The sequence below is a fragment of the Camelus bactrianus genome, chromosome 13, assembly GCF_048773025.1.
Source record: "Camelus bactrianus isolate YW-2024 breed Bactrian camel chromosome 13, ASM4877302v1, whole genome shotgun sequence".
Classification (NCBI taxonomy): Eukaryota; Metazoa; Chordata; class Mammalia; order Artiodactyla; family Camelidae; genus Camelus; species Camelus bactrianus.
This window is the reverse complement of record NC_133551.1, coordinates 33,509,730-33,526,660: the sequence shown is the minus strand read 5'-3', so window position 1 is coordinate 33,526,660 and position 16,931 is coordinate 33,509,730. Positions and strand designations below refer to the sequence as shown.

General features: G+C 48.6%; 1 protein-coding gene across 5 annotated transcripts in view; it reads right to left on the bottom strand.

Annotated features, from left to right (window-relative positions):
• Positions 1-15,321, bottom strand: part of KANK4 (KN motif and ankyrin repeat domains 4) — an 84,452-nt gene extending 69,131 nt beyond the window's left edge. For 4 of the 5 annotated variants that reach the window (XM_074376364.1, XM_074376362.1, XM_074376363.1 and 1 more), the window contains exon 1: positions 15,019-15,319. The gene's annotated coding sequence lies outside the window, so the exon portion shown is untranslated. Of the gene's footprint in view, positions 1-15,018 lie in introns of all 5 variants that reach the window. The other variant, XR_012511214.1, reaches the window with a different exon arrangement.
• Positions 15,322-16,931: the final 1,610 nt, after the last annotated feature.

Here is a 16,931-nt window from a genome sequence, read left to right as displayed (position 1 = left end):
CATGAGAGCGGACATTTACTCCAGGCTCTGTGCTACAACACACGGCAAAACTGAATTTGATCTTCACCACCGCCATCAGAGCTGGTCATTTTATTAGTCATATTTTGCATCGAAGAACTCAGGCACAGAGAAGTTAATCAACTTACAATCTCAGTGGAACTGAGCTCTGGCATCAGAGTCCGTGGCCAGTTTGAAGGAGGGTGTTTCTGGAGGTGGGAAGGGACGGTGTTTAAGGCTGGGCTCTAGCCGGGGAGAGGAGAGCCCGGATGAGGAGAAATGGTGAGGTGGGGAGCAGAGTCAAGCCACCTCAACGCCACCTTCCCAGTAACACAGGAATAGGGCGAGTGTTGAGAGCAAGGACAGACAAATGGATTTGGGAGCTTGAGGGAGCAGATGAGGTCAGCGAGGGAGCAGATGAGCAGTCAGTGAGGAGATAGGGGACAAACTGAGACAAATGTGAGGGTGACAAGTAGCAACTGAGGTCAAAGGGCATGGATTTAAAATAAATCCAGCAGTACCGAGGAGGGATCAGAGGAAGAGGACAGTAAAGTTTAATCTAGGATTGGGATTTACAAAAGCTAAAGGTGTTAAGAGGGGAGACAGGAAGGTGCAAATAGCATGGGTGCTGGCATAAGGGGTGAGGGGGATATTTTCAACATCACATCACTCACGGCAACAGGCACAAAGGTGAGGACGGGGCAGGTTGCCAGGATGTGCTGTACCTGAGGTCGGCTGGTTGGCCATGCCACCCAAAGACACCCTGATCCCAAAGGTGCCCAGAAGCCCCTTAGTCATCCCCAAATAAATCTCGGTTTAACAGTGAAACCTCATAACTCCACCGGCCAAGACCATAGCCACAAACGGCATGCGGCTACTGAGCCCTTGAAATGTAGCTAGTCCAAATTAAAATATGCTGTGAGTGAGTATAAAATACACATGGGTTTTGAAAACTTAGCATGAAAAAACAAACGTAACATAGCCCATTAATTTTGGGGGGTATTTATTACATGTTAGAATAATGATACTTTTGCTATATTGGGTTAAAAAATAGTATTAAAATTAATTTCACTTGTTTCCTTTTTAAATTTTATTTAACGTGCTGCGAGAACATTTTAAATGTGACTTGTATTATATTTCTATTGGGAAGAGCTGGTCTGTGAGGCTACTCTCATATTAAACGTGGGCTAAAGAAATGGATCCGGCCAGTATGCTTGTTAAAGCAAATGAGGTTCTCTGAATCGCTCTCTCAGCGAGTCTGAGAGGATGGGAACCAGAACTGATAAGTTTTGACTTCTTGGATGTGCGAGTAGCGGGCCAAGGGGCTGCGGCCTGAATTAGGCACGGGGTCCTCCGTGGAGTACTGGAAGAGGATTATACGGTGTGCTACCGAGTGAGGCAGATAAAGGGCCAAACATTCAAAATGAGACCCGGTGTTGGAAAAGCCCACAAACCTGTCAGTGACAACAAAGGAGAGTCAGCACCAGGTCATTCTCAACCCCCCCAGCTCCTGGCTGCCACCTCCACTGACCTTGGGGTGACCTCCAAACCCATCCCCTTCCCCTCCTCCCCCCAGTCTCTCCCAGCACACTAAGCCCAACAACCTCATGCATTCCAAAAAGTCTTCCCCCCTCGCTAGCACAAGGGCCCCTCTGGCAGCCCTCCCTGTCAGGAGCTTCCTGCCAACAATTAGAGAAGGAGGCAACATGATACAGCACAACCAGCATGGCCTGCAAGCCAAGAAATCCAGATTTGTCCAATTTTTGCTGTGTGAGTTTGAGTCATGTCACAGCTTCTCTGGGCCTCAGCAGCTTCATTTGTCACATCATACTGACCTAAATCTATTGCCTTGTCAGAGAGTTCAATAAGGTAATGGGAGTAAGAGGTCTCTGTGAAAGATGGGTTACACGAATGAAAGCGAATATTGTCTTCTAGAGCCGGAAGGGGAAGGAGAGAAGTGAAAAAGGATAAATCGGTAGCAGGAGGGGAGATCATTTGCAAAGACAAGGTAGGAATCCCCCTCGTACTAAGAAGGGCTGACTTTACCCACTGGCAAGAGGGTGCCCCCACGAAGGGCAGGCACAGGTCACAGCCTCCCTATCAGACATACCTTCCTATCCAAATACCTGGCTTCAGGAATTTTCCTGCAGCTGAATAAATAAAAGGGAGTCCAGAGAAAAATGCCCTAAACAAAACTGGAATGCATCTGTTAATGAACTGCTTGAGATTTTAATGTTACTCAGCACTGAAAAGAGGATTTTAAACTCCATTGTGAAAAGTTGTAATTCACCCCAGATTCACCCTCACCCCTCACCCGCTCCCCCACCATTCCTCTCCCAACGGGGTGAAGGGTGGAGAATGAGGAATCCAAAGAATGAAAGATATTTTCTCAATGGTGCAATGGGCTCTGATCACCCTGTATCTAATAAGCTATGCTGAGCACATCTGCATTCTATTTAACCCTCATTCTAACCTTTGAAGGAAGGAATTATTATCCCCATTTTATAGAGGAGAGAACTGAGGCTGGGAAGGGCACAGTGGGGATTCAAAACAAGCTCTTTCTATCCAGCGGTCTCTTCCATTGCAGACTCTGTTTACACAGGCTTAGAGGTGATATAACGACCTCTGAAATGTTCAAGATAGAGCATCAGGAGAAAAACATGGCTGAACAGCATGGGAAAACTCGTTTTTATTAAAAAAATTTCTATCCAGACATATATGTGAATATATACCTAGATCTATGCAAGGATATACATATATCTCATATAGGTATGGTGCCAAGTCTAGAACAATACACTCCAAACTCTCATATGCCCAACCACCAATTCTTGACAGTTCATGTAGTTTTCTCCTTCATATGTTTCTATATTACTTTAAATGTTTGCTACTAACTGGTATAATATTTTAAGTAATTTTTTAATAAAAACTTTCCCAGTAGGGTTTATTGAGACTTTCAAATTATAAAGACTACCCACTCATGCACACAAACACATACACTCCAAAAATTATTCAAAAAATAGAATAACTTTTCTCTTTTCCATTCGTTTCCTTGTCAATTTAAAAAACCACACAGATTTCACTTTGTCCTTCAAGAGTTCAATTTTTTTAAGCTAAAAAAGTTAATAAGGTAGTAAATGTCCTACAAGGAAAGAAATATTTGCCAAGGACAGTGATTTTGGTGTCCTTCTGCAGCAAAGACAGCAGAAGCCATGGTCGAGAGGAGTGGGGACAATGACTCCCCACCATCTCCATCTTTCCAAGTGTCCACTCCCACCCTTCACTTCCCAGAGTTTCTGTCCCAAGCCATCACGCATCAAGCATCCCATTTTCCCCACCTAACTGCTACTCCCCAATTAAAATTTACCCAAGGAGTAGTTCATTCCCTAAGCTAATAAAGGAACCACAAAGTTAACAGTTCACAATTACTTTTCTCCTCCCTTATAATGCATTAGCATTTTATTAGGAGCTTTCTGAAATATTGCACTAACTTGAGAGTGATTTGAATGGTGGAGATTTCAAGCTAATTGGCCAGTGGGCGATACAACCTGTGACTATGGGCTGCAGTGACACCCTAAATGTCTACCACCCACCTGCAGGCCAGGTGTTGCCACGTGAGGATGAAGTCAAGGCCATATCACAGCTTCTCTGACGTGATTTTTTTTTCCAGAAGAAGCCAGGAATGTGTATTTATGAAAAATCTAATCTTTTAATGTTGACTTAATTCTTTTCTTTTTTAACACTATGCAGGTCCAAGAAACCCCACATGCAGACCAAATGTCACCCGTGTGCCCTCTAGTTAGGCATCAAAGTGGTCTCAGCCCACCTTTCCAGCCTCACCACAACTCCTGCAGCCCTCACATACACAGCCACAACTCACCCTGTGCCTGAACACCCCTGAGCCTTTGCTCATACTGTACCAACCCCTTAAGATGCCCTCTTCTGTCTTCTCTACCAGAGTCTTTCCCATCCTTCAAGGATCTGCTTAAATTGCACCAACTGCTTCTAATCCTAACTATCAATCTCAATTAATACTGCCCACTCTCCAAAAAGCTGCTTCCCTGCCATTATATCTCCGCTGACTCTAGCACTTTGCACATTCTGCCTCTCATTGCCATTATTTCCACATGGTCTAATCTTTCTAGTAGATCATAAATTGAAAAAACAGAAGGAAGGATTTTTATGTGTGTGCCAGATATGACTTTGGTACTGTTCTCATTTTGCAGGAGAGAAAACCAAAACTCAGTGACGATGTGATCATCTTGAGCTTTCTGTAGATACAGCTTTGCATCTTCTGGACTTCCTTCTGCTCTCCCTACTCAGACTCCAACTCCTTCCTTCTCCATCTGGTAACTCCTACTCAACCCTCAAGACAGCTTTACCTACCAGCATCTTCCCCTTCTCCACACACCAGTCAGGCTATATCACCCCCACCCTGGCTCAGTTCTGTGTTCCCACACTTGTAAGAATGTCCATCAGAGCACTCATCCAACTGTCCTGTCTTAGCTGATTCTTTGTCTCTGTTGAACTGTAAGCTCCTTGCCTAGCTCAGTACCTGGCCCAGAGCAAGCGATTGGTCAGTATTTAATGATGGCAGGAAGGAAAGGAGGGAAGGAATGGTGGAGGGAAGCAGGAAAGAGGGAAAGAGAAGAAAGCCCAGTAACAGCTTACAGGCAGTCAACAAACATGAGGTATAATGAATGAACTGCATGGCTCCAAGCCCCGCTTCTGGGCTGGAATTGACGCTGGCCCTTTCCTGTTCCAGCCCCAAAGCAGATAATTGGGAAGACTCCAGTTGTACCCACTTCCTCCCTACCCCTAGAGTGAGGCAGGCAGCTGGCAGGTTGCTGCTTGGGTTCGGGGCCCCAGGAACCAGCATTCACTTCCACTCTTTATTCCTGGTCTCCAGCGGAGGGAGAGTGAGTGATTTTCAGCATCAGTCAGGCTCCGCTTTGGAAGGATAACTTCAGTTGTGATGGATGACGGCGGGGATGAGTCTTCCCCGGAGGTTGGCAGGAAAATGCACTAGGGAGGGCCGATGCACAGAGGAGGGCCGACAACAATTCTCACTGCCCAGGGCAGACAAGGCAGAGGGGAGTATCTTTTCTCAGAGAATCCTGAAAGTGAGGTGCTCTATTCTGGAGGTTGCTGGAAAACGCCTGTAACACTGCTCCCCACACCACCAACCCTCCCATCCCTTCTCACCCTCATTCACAGGCCAGGGGGATGAGCCAAGTTGCTCCTACTCCTGGACCCTCTCCCTGGCCCAGGTCCAAGAGAACCATCCTGGTCTCAGGAGAAACTGCAGAGAACCTTGCCTGGGTTGATGCTCTCACATCCCAACTGCCCTCTCAGAGGAGTGGTTTATAACACCCAGTGAACCCTGCTTGAGCTCAGAAGGATAAGGAGAAGTCTGCTCTCTTCACCACCACTCCCCCACCAAAGTCAAACCAAGGGGGGAGACCAAGGGTACCGCTCCTCCAGGGAATGCAGAGCCTCAGAGAGCTCTCCTGGAAAGCAAACGATCTGGAGAAAGGTCACACCCTCTCCCAGGACTCGGGCAGGATTCGCAGGTCCCCTCCCACCCAGACTCCACATCCCAGCAGCTGGGGCAGAGGAAGCAGGGTACCCCCCTCCATTTCTCCTTTCTCCTCCCTCCTCGTCCTCTATCTCCTCCCTAGTGACCCACCCAGAACCTTCCTCCAAGCCCCCAGGGGCCTTCAATCCCCACCTCCAGGATAATTCAGAATAGCAGGTGCTCACTGAGGGCCTGGGGCAGGCCTGGCATGCACAGCCAGTACGTTTGCTCAGTAAATCCTCAACAAACCAGGAAGGTGGGATCTTTTACCTTACTTTAAAAGTAAGAGAATGAAATCTAAAACTGCCTTATAATTAGAAAGGAAAACAATCTTAAAACTGTGGATGAAAAACATTGCCAGCCATATCAGTAACAAAGGATGCTGCGGCCACCAAGTCATCAGCCACTACTGATGTGCGTGAGTTGGGGGATCTCATCAGGATGCAGACAAGGAGGCGGCCCAGCCTCTGCAGCCACCCCCAAGAGTGTACCGTGAGGGAACTCAGGATGTGGAAGAACAGAATACTGGCCCTAGATAGCTAGGTGTACATTAAAGGGATGATTTCAATGAGCCCAGAATTTTGCACTTTCCCATACATAGAAAAGCACTAAATTCCTTAACCTGAGATATCTGGTTTTCTTTAATTAATGGGAATCTTCTGATGTTCCAACTACCTGGTCTTTGTGGCAAAACTCCTGCAAATCCTGGCTCTACCCCTGCCTCTTTGGAGCAGCCCCTTAGAGCCATCTGAGAGGCCTTCCCAGGCTCGAGTCCTCAGACAGTCTGCTGAATAAAACATAACTCTCAACTTTTAGGTTGTGTATGTTTTTTCAGTCGACAAAATAAAAGGAGACTACATTAAAACAAAATCCTTAAAAAAAAACAAACAAACTAATAAAAGCCCGGACTTTGGCTAGAGAACTGACCCAATAATCCTACTGCCTTACAAAGAAAAGAAAAAAACCAAGCTGATTTTATTGATTACTTGTTACGTGTTCAGTGCTTTATGCATGCTATCTCATTGCATCCTTGGAGGAACCCCATAATGCAATCTCTTATCCCCACTTTACAGACGAGAAACTGGAGGACAGGGAGGTGGTTTGCCAAAGCCCAGGGCATTCTGCTCGCCACAGGATCACAGGAGTGGGCTAACAGATTACCTTTGGGGCAACACATTTTCATTTTAACAATAGCTCTCTGGAGAAGACAAAGTAATCCAAAGGAATGAAAGGACTCTAATGCCAGGAATTTCAGGCCTCAGCTCTACCAGTGGGCAGAGTTCTTAGGGCAAGAGCCTTTCAGCACCACCAGGCAGCACCCGAAGGCGGCCACCCACGGGCCTGACTGACACGGGGGTCCTTTCAGCAGCTGGCAAAGCCCAGGGTATGGGGATAGAATGAGGGAGAAGATCAGGTCAGAAGGTCAGTGCCAAGGCCAGAACAAGAGTGGGACAAGTAAGCAACTGTAGAACGCATGTGATTTCAGGTGCTCTACAAATGTCCCCTCACCCAAACATATCAGCCAGCTTAATGGTGTGGAAGAGATACTTCCAGCGTTAGTGTCAGGGCCAGGCAGTGCGCTGACGCAAGAGGCCTTGGTTCTCATTCCAGCTCAGTTATGCACTTCCTGAGCCACTAAGGCCTGCCATCCACCGTGGTTGGTCCTGTGTCCTCAACTGTGAGATGAGATGGGGGATAAGGACGCATCTAGGTAAATGGTGAGGTTTCCTAGAGACAAGCTTTAGGTGATGTGACCCAGAACAGGTGCCAAGGATGGGCAATGGGGTCTTGAAAAGGGGATTGAAGGATACCGTTCATTTGCTTTGATCAAGGCTCTACTGAAAAGGACTCCATGCCAGATGCTACCCAGAGCATGAGGATGGGGAGGGGAGCTTATACCCAGAGGAGACAGCCTCATAAGTAACTCATGAATTCTCCGCTAAGAGGAGCAATGCTGGTTACTCACAGGCCAGGTTTGTGGGGTTCAGGAAAGCCCTCCTAGAGGAGTTCACGGGTGAAGAAGATGGGGACGATCACCTACTATAATCAGAGTGAAGGCATTAATCCGAAATGAAGCACTAGAGACAGGAGATGCAAATTTAGGAAGGATGTATCATTATCTCCATTTCACAGATAGGAAAACTGAGGCTTAGCATGGTCAGTGACAGAGCTCGAGTTAGGACCCAGTTCTGCCTGACCCCACAGCTTTTGCTCTTAATTTTTATCCTGTCCTCTCTCCTGCAGCATGTGTGCCTGTAAGTGGATTCAGGGTGGAGAGCGGAAGGAAGGAGGTGTGAGAACACACAAAAAGCTGGAGAGGAGGATGGGAAAGACAGGAATGGATAGTAAGCACTTTCTTACCGAAACAAATTGGCAGCCATAGTTCTTCCAAACAGACGCTCCTGTGGCTGCCTGTAGTGGTTTTCAAGAGCACAGGGCTCCGGGGTCAGGCAGATCTGGGCTGAGCTCCTGGCTCCACCGCTTAATACCTCAGTGACTGAGAGCAAGTATTTAACCTCTTGGATCCTCACTTTACTCACCAAAACAATGGGAATGATAACAGTCAGACCGTATTGGGTAGTTGGTAAAGATTAAATCATTGCTACATTTAAAGTGCTTGGCATAGTGTCTGGCACGTGTTAAGCGTTCAATAAAAGACAACAAAAAACCAACCACTATTATAATGTTGCTCCTCTCTCCAGGCTTCCTCTTCAAAATAAACATCTGGCCAGTCCTCCCACATCCTCACTGACTGCCTTCTTCCTCCGTTTAGCCTCCCTTGCTTTCCCACCATTTGGAACCCACTTCAAAGCTACTTCTCCCACTTCTACTTTCTAGGATTCTAGCTTGCATTTGATCAAGCGAGTCATCACTTAATCTGCACAAACTCCTTAACCTCTCAAGAACGTAATTGACCATTCTGTGGCTGTTTCAATAGACTGGTCTGCATGGGATCAGCCAAGCAATCAACACAGGGGCTGGTGGGTTTGTGGGCTGATAGGAATTACTGAACCAGTTGCCTATGAGTGACTGCAATTTGTAAATTTACTTCTGCATATACATTATAATCTTCTGCCCAAACCACAAATTGTGTGCTTTTGCAAATTTTCCAAACTATTAAATGAAATTTACTACTGCTCAAGAATGTCTTGCACTAATTAGACAGAGATAGATGGGTATGTGAAAGATTAAGATGAGGGAGGCTGGGAAATTGGGAACTAAAGCTTACTGACTCTTATCGGGGGTCTTAACCCTTTTTTGTGCCATGGAACCATTTAGAAGACTGATTAAGCCTCTGGACCCTTTCTCAGAACACTTTAAAACATATAAATAAAATGCATAGCTTGACTACAAAGAAAACCAATTACATTGAAATATAATTATTAAAAATGTTTTACAAATTAGTGTGTAACATAGTAATAGATGTTCCTTATTAATATATTAAATAACAAGCTCTAGTAGCAGTGTAATAACTGCTATAATTTCAAAGCTGCGATGGGCATGAATCATAGCTCCAGACAGCTGCAGCAGCTGAAATGCGAAATGAAAATATCTGTGATTTCTACTCTTGCCAACGTCACACGTACTGCAAAAACACTGGTTTGTTGCCTAAATTCATAATTGAAGAAAACACTAAATAAAGATGTTATTTTTCCCCCTACCCAAGTTCACAGACTCCTCTGAATTCTATCCATGGGCCCCTTGGGGCTGTTAACCCCAAGTTAAGAATCTGTTCAGTCCTTCATAACTCAGCAAGTATCTGTGCAGGGCATATTCCTGAGTTCCAGCCCATCTTTCTCAGGGAATCTCCACCCACAGCCCTTCCTGCTTCAAAAGGCCGAGTCCTGCATGTATGCCCCTCCTTTGACCGCCCCTCCCATCTGATTGGCCGAAGCTGACCAGAGATCAGCGGCCACATGGCCTGGAAAGACCGCCTCAGCTTCCAGAGAACCAAACTCACACATCAGGATCCTCTCTGGAACTTAAACTCAGAGACAAAAGGGGAGGCTCGTGTGATGGTACAGTGAGGGGGTGGGGTGGGCAGGTCCAGAATTGAACCAACAGCACTCAAAGTGAAGACCAGTGGCCAACTGCACTGGTGGAAGAGGACCGAACTCAGAATCCTCTCCCCGCCACCCCGGGGGCGCCTGGCCTCCTTCCCTGCCTCTGCTTAGATATTAATGCAGAATTTTATGGCTCGTCACCCCCTTCATTAGACTCAGCTCAAGGGAGTCTCTGCTGTCTGTATGAAGAGCCCTGAGCCCGTATTACCAACAGCACGAGCAGACGAGCAAGCTGAAGTTCAGTCAACGTGAGCTGCTTGCTCTGGCTCACAGGGCTAGTAAATGGGGACGCTATCTTCCCTCACTCACCTCCTTTTCTGAGGAACAGAGGGATGGGCGAAGGCCTTTATTATTCATTTATTTAAGAATCACACAAACGACACAGGAAAATGATCTCTTAAGAAATTAATCATTCCTGATGACCCGGCCCCACTACACGCTCAGTGTCACACCTAAGAAGTGTGGCCCCTGACCTTACTAGGCTATACTCAGCCACCACCCAACTTGACCTTCCTAGTCCTTTTAAAATCTTTCCCCAAGAGCAGGACAGCTACCTTTTCCAAGGCGGATGGGAGTTGGGTGCTAAGGATCAGCCGATGAGCACAGCCCCTGGAAACACTCAGCTTGGCTGCCCTGCTGTGAAAGTCAAAATTGATTTCACTGAGAGCCGGCGTCTCTGGCTTCTGGGCAGAAACAAGGCTGTGGAGGAGAATCAGCACCGAAGTCTGCTCTTTTATCTTTGCATGGAGTAAATTCTTCCCAATGTCATATTTCTCTGCAGCCCCATCCCCCCGTCACTTGACATCAGAGCAACAGAGTATAAATACATAAACAGACCAAAGGAGACACAAAGGATCCTTCCACACAAGGCAGGGAGGAAGCAGGGGAGCCACAGCCACGTTAAAAAATATATAGATAACCAGCCAATAATTTTTATTTATTTTAGGGGGGAAAATTGGGAGGGGGAAGGGAATCAGGATCTGTGTCTTCTCCCACAACGCCTGCGTCCCCAGAAAGCCAAGTGGGGGATGCGGCCCAGGCCCTAGAGCCCTGCAAGGCAGTGAAGCATTCCCTTTGAAAACAGACGTCTTTGCCTTAGAGAAGGAAGGTTCAGCCAGCTTCTTCAGACACCACAAATTTGTAACTGCCTCCGTATCACATTAACCATCTACTTAAAATCTTGGGGCAGCATTTGTTTTACCAGGGAAACTGTGACAAGCCCATTTCTATTGATTGGGTCCCTCTTCTTTCCCTTAATCCCATTTTGAAATATTATCCATGTAGACTGGAAACTTCGCAGAAAGGCCCAATAGAAGCCTCTTAGTCTAAACTCTGGGTCGGGAAGATTAGCACTGTAAAGTACAGAGAGGTTAGCAGTCCAGCTGTAAATCACACAGCTGACTAGCAGCAGATCTAGGCTCCAGCCCTGGAATGCCCTGGCTTCCAAGCCCGGGCCTCTTCCCACATGCTCTCCTACAGAACAGCACAGAGTGGTGAGCTGGCTGACCGACAGACTGCTCCGTCAATCCCAGTTTTATCATTTATTAGTTCCATATCCCTGGGCAAGTCACTTAACCTCTCTGAACCTCATTTTCCTCATTTGTGCATCTGGGCCTATGATTGTAACTATCTCTAGGATTACTGTGAGCATGGAATGTGCCAAGGCTTGACACACATGTACCCTATTATTCCATTGTACTGCTTCTGTTTCACAGAAGCGAACGGATCTGCCATCTGAAATTTGATGACTATCCACACCCAGATGATAGGCAGGAAAAGATTGTTCGTAAACTCATTTTACAGTTAGGAAAATTGTCCCCCCTCCCCTCAGATGACGTAACTTGAGCAAGATCAGAGGTGGTTTTTTTTTTTAAATTTTATTGAGATCAGAATTTTAAAAGCAAGCACATTCTTAGCTGTCCTGTCTTCCTACCACTCCTCCAGAGCAATGGGTTGAATAAGAAGCAAAAGTTATGTTTTCCCTCCCTCCTCACAGAGCAGAACGATGTATCACTAATTCACACTCCACAACCCTTCCTTATAAACTGGAATCAGCACAATGCTTGGTACAAAGCTGTCTGGTACAACACAGCTTTGATGAATGAGTAAATTACTGGATCACTGAAGATCCTATCTGCAGACAACAAAGCAATGCTGCCTGAAGTAGGTGTCTCATTGCAGAAAGCAGACGCGGGCAGGCAAGAGCTCTGGTGGCAGCAAGTGAGAACCCCATTCACTTCGCACCTTCCCACAGCCTGCTCTGAGCAGAAGAAGCCTTTGACAAGACCAAGAGCTAGTTCCCTAACTTCAGTGGTCCCATCCAGAGCATTTCCAAACCTGGCCCACATGACTTAAGCCAGAGCCCAGAAGACAACTGCGAAGCACACGTGACACTCCTCCAGCTAAAACAGATGTAATAACACTGCAGGCAAGGGGCAGTGAACAGGCCAGGGAGATGGCCCATCTGTCTTCCTAATTGTCAACTCTGCCTATAACAAGATTTGTCTCCCCGTCACACTGTAGGCTGCTACTGAACTGAAGCAAAACCAAGATATCCATCTTCTAGCCAGGAGCAGTGGCCTTCCCAAGGTGCCAGGGATGAAAGGAGGCTACTTGACTAAGAGAAGCAGAGACAGCAGGAAGGAGCCTGGACTGAGTCAGGAGCTGGGTGGGGGTTGAGGGTGCATGGCTGGGGGTTGGGGGACCCGTGTTCTTGACTAGCTGTAGGTACTCAAGCAGTTACTGCACCTCATTGGGCCTCTGCTTCCTATAAAATTAAAGTCCAAAGTTCTGGAAAATGGGGTCAATGGGGGGAGAGGAGGGCTGTGACTCCTGATATTGTATGCAAGATATTGTAGGTCATATGCATTTGGAAGAGAGTATCCACAATTTTCACCAGAACCTCAAAGATATATATAACACTCTCCCTGCCCCCCAGAAAAAATTTGAGAAACACTAGACTAGATGGTTTTCATCCAGTAAGCGTTTACTGAGCACCATGTGTCCTTCTTTGTGCGAGGTACCTGGGACACAAATATCACAGGAGACTCCTGCCTTTATGATGCTCAGGGCATTTTATGCTGGCTGCAACGGAAGCCTGTCCGAGGAGCTTTGGAAACAGAGAAGAGGGAGCATTTGACTCTGGTCAGGAAAAGCCTTCTGGGTTCAGTGTTGATGCTGACAGCTGAGTGTGCATTCAGTGACTGAACGGCAGAAAGAGTATTTTAGAGAAAGGACAGCATGTGCAAGGCAGCATGTGTTCCATGAACTGCTTGAAGTGTAACTGTGAGTAGAACACAGACGGTGTTCACTGGGGGTGGAGGTGGGGGTTGGGGTGGGGGTGGGAGGAGACGGGGGAGGGGCATAAGCCAGAAATGAGGCTGGAAAGGTAAGCAGGGCCCAGATTAGGAAATGCACTGTAAGCCACCCTGAACATTTTTACGTTGTAGGCAATGAGTTCATTCTAGTTTTAAAAGTCTGTGACGAGCCACCACTCCCAGCATAAATCTTCCTGAATTTTGGCAGGAGCCTTGGTCAGTTGTGAGCACAGTGGGCAACAGGGAGGAAAGAAATGCTGCCTCTTAGCACTGTGAGTGGGCGTGGGCTGGTAGTAAGCGCACTCATGGGGGTGAGTCCCACACTGGCTTCTCAGTCTCTCCTGCTTCTCTCCCAGCCAGGGGGCCGCTTACTACCCACTATTACAGATGGGAAAGGGTGGCACTGATTGGCCTAGGCTATGGGATGAGAAGGAAGGCACATGCCCATTTGGGCCCCTGGTCATCACTAGGTAAACAGGTTTTTAGTCCCTCTAAAGGACTCTGTTACTTGCCTCAGGGCCCTCCCACATGCTGTTCCTTCTGCCTAGAAGGCCCTTTCCACCCTCTTGAAGTAGTTACTACTTACCAGCCTTCCGAATGAGAGACTACCATTTGTGCCACAGATTCTCACAGCACCATACCCTTTCCTTTCAAAGAATTCAGCACTGTTCATAATTTGACACTTATTTGAGTAATTTGATTCAAGTCAGTCTTGACCACTGCAAGCTCCATGAGGCCAGACCGTGCCAGTTTTGTTCATTTCTGTATCCCACTATCTTGCCAGGTACGCAGCACAGAGCAAGTTACTTGTTGATTGAATGAAAGTCTAGTGTGGACCCTGAGCCATTCCCCATTCTCTCTGCCCTTTAACATGCCCCACAACTCGTATCATGGTCCAGTGAGGAGCAGGTTTGGACAAGGGCAGGAGGGCTGGACATTCAAAGATAGTATCGGAATGAACTCTTCCTCTATTCCAAAAGTAGCTCTGTGTTCTCCTGTGTCTTGTCTTGAACGGCTCTAAGGGAACCCGCATTTGGTTCACCCAGGGAGGTCCTTGGGAATCATGTTCAATTCAAGATGCTTTCTCCCCAAGCCTCAACCCGGTCACTGGCTATTTCCGGTCCTCTCTTGACCCTGCTTGGTCAATAGGACTTTGCGCACGCTTCAGGGCGTCAGCCTCAAGAGATTCCTTTTTCCTCTCTATAAAATACCTCCGCCTGGCCCTCCAAGCCCGTACATCAGGGAGCCTGAGAACTAAAACCGCTGGTTCCTGCAGCCCTAGCGGATGCCCAGGGCAAGTGCAATTCAGACCCGGTGTAGGGGTCATGGGACTGACTTTCCAAATTCCATGCTAAGTTAACTGGCCACTCTGCAGGGATAAAGTAGTTGGGGTCAAAAGTTTGACCTTAAGGGAGAGATGAGAGGGAGGGAATCTCACCAAGTGGCGTGCAGGCTCGGCAAAGGCGCCTTCGGTGGCGGCGGCTGCCAGCGCATCCGGCCCCCCCGCCCCAAGAGGCCCCATTGCTTCTACCCAAGGTCGCGGCCCAACTGGAGCGTTAGAAAGTTCAACCTGGGGCCGAGAGGTACCAGGGTAGGAACCGGGGGGCGGTTTTTGAGGAAGAAGGGAGACTAAAAGCTCGATTCCAGGTAGTCCTGGGAGCCGGCGGCAGGGCGTCCCAGTCCCTCAAGCTGCATCCCGGACCGCAGCGCCGGGCTCTGAGGCGCTGGGCGGGGGCTGCACCACCCGAACCGCAAGGACAACGCGGCCTCCCGTCTCCCGACCGGTCTGCTCCACCCCCAGCACTGGGGAGCGGGGAGCGGGTGCGGCGGAAGGACAGACGCGCCCGCCCTTGGGCAGACCCCTCTCCGCTCTGTCGCGGACCCCAGGCGAGGGCGCGGGGTTGGCTCATGCTGCCGCAGCCTCTATCTTAAGGGAGCTGGGGATGCGGCGCTTGGAGGGGGCGAGGCGGGCGGCGAAGGCAAAAGAGAGGGGACGAGCACCGGGGCCAAGACCCGGTTCGCGCCGGGCCGGTGCGGGTAGGGTCGGGGTGGCGGGGTGCCTTACCTTGGCGAGCCGCGGGAGTCCGGCGGGGGGCGCCGGCGGTGCCTGGGGCTTCGGGGCGCACACAGCCTCTGGGTGCACGGTCCCCGTCCGGGGCTTGCTCCCCAAAACTGACGCACCCTCGTTGTCCTGGGCGCGCACCCCCTCCCTCGGGCGCCCTCTCGCCGGCGGTCTTGGCCTGAGCCCGGGGCGCACACCCCGCGGGGCACACCCACCGCGGCCGCTGCGGGACTGGCCAGGCGCGGGCAGGCGAAGCTGCGCCCGGCGTCGCCGGCTGCCAGCACCACCCGAGTCCCCGCCTTCGCCAGGGGAAAAAAAGACTCCTGACGCGGCGCGGGCTTTGGTGTGTAGAAGGGGCGGCATTGCGAAACCGAGGGGAGGGTCTTAGCCTTAATAAACTCCAAACGCTTTTGGACGGAGTTTGGAAGAAAACTTTTTGAAAAGAGACCCGAAAACTCCAAACCCGTGTATAGCGCTTTTCAGATTTCCAAAGTGCCTTCATATACATTTATCTTGGTTTATTTTTACAACAGTAATTAGCTGTTGGGGCATTTCTATCCTCTTACGGATGGGAAGACATCATCACACAAGGGAATGACTTGGTCAAGCTAGGACAAGAACCCGGTCTTGGTAACGGAGTCCGAGCGCAGTGAGGGGATGTGAGCCCCGGGCCTTTTCTCACTGCAGAGGTGGAAGCAGGGTAGGGGTGGATGTAACGGAACTTTTATCTCTCCTAAGTCATTTCTTCTTCCCTTTGTCTTTTTGCTTCCCAGCCATTGCTTTAGCGCCACTAAAGGTTAAGTCTTTCACTTCACACTTTCACCTCCCACAGCGCATTTTATCAGTTCAAAATATTTGCATTTCAGTCACTAACCTTGAATGACCAGCTCACCAAGTGCCTTACGATGCACAACAATAAACGTAGGAGATAACAGCTGGTACCTCCCCCGTTTTACAGATGGAGACAGACAGGCTCGGCAGGGGCAGAATGTAGCGGAGGCTGCGGGACTCCAGACCCCAGCCCTGACTCGCTATGCGCAACTTTTCAAAGGGTCCGTGGGTGCACTAAAACCTAACCAAAGTGGTGTCATTTTTGACCCTGAGACTGTGAAGAAGGTAGGTAGCTTGGGGCAAGGGAGCCTTTGGGACTTTCATTTTCCCATTTTGTTGGAAACATGGTTGTTACAATGATTGCACTTCCACTAGGGCTCCATTAGAAACAAACCAATGGCCCTAGAGCGACAATAAATGGCACAGAGGCGTGGCTGCAGTTTGGGGAATAACAGGGAGTCCTGGAGCCTGTGATGGGCTTGAAGGCAGCTCCAGGTTCCTGCCCAAGTGAGGGGCTGCTGCTACCCAGCTGGCGTCGATTTTTGCCATTCAGGGCAACAAGTTCATATGGCCAGATTGACCTATTTTTCAAGAGAAGCTATAAGTCCAGATATTGAAGTGAAGTTTCCCAGTTTGTTGATAACTCATTTAAAAATACTAAGCCTCTGATAAATAGGTCAACTTTGTTCAAGCCAAATGAAATTAGTTTATGGAACAGATCCAGCCCGTGGAGCAGGGGTTTGCGCCCTTGAGTTTTGCCTACTTCACACCATTTCGTTTGGGCTTCCCATTGCCCCTGCGGGATGGACCCAGAATGGGTTGCTATTTCCATTTTGTGAAAGAGGAAACCCCAAGTTCAGGAGGTTTCCATGACTAGCTCAAGGTTGCACTGGAACTGAAAGCTAAGCATTCTAAGTCCTGATTCTGAAGCCTTTTTTTTCTGTGTCTTCTGATCTCATTAAGAATGTGTTTCTTGGTTTCCAAGCGTTGTGAGCCAAGTTAGGCACAGGGCTGGCCCTGGGCTGTGGAGACATAGCACCTTTCCTGGGAAGATGGAGTGGGAGTGCCAGACTGCTGTCCTCGAA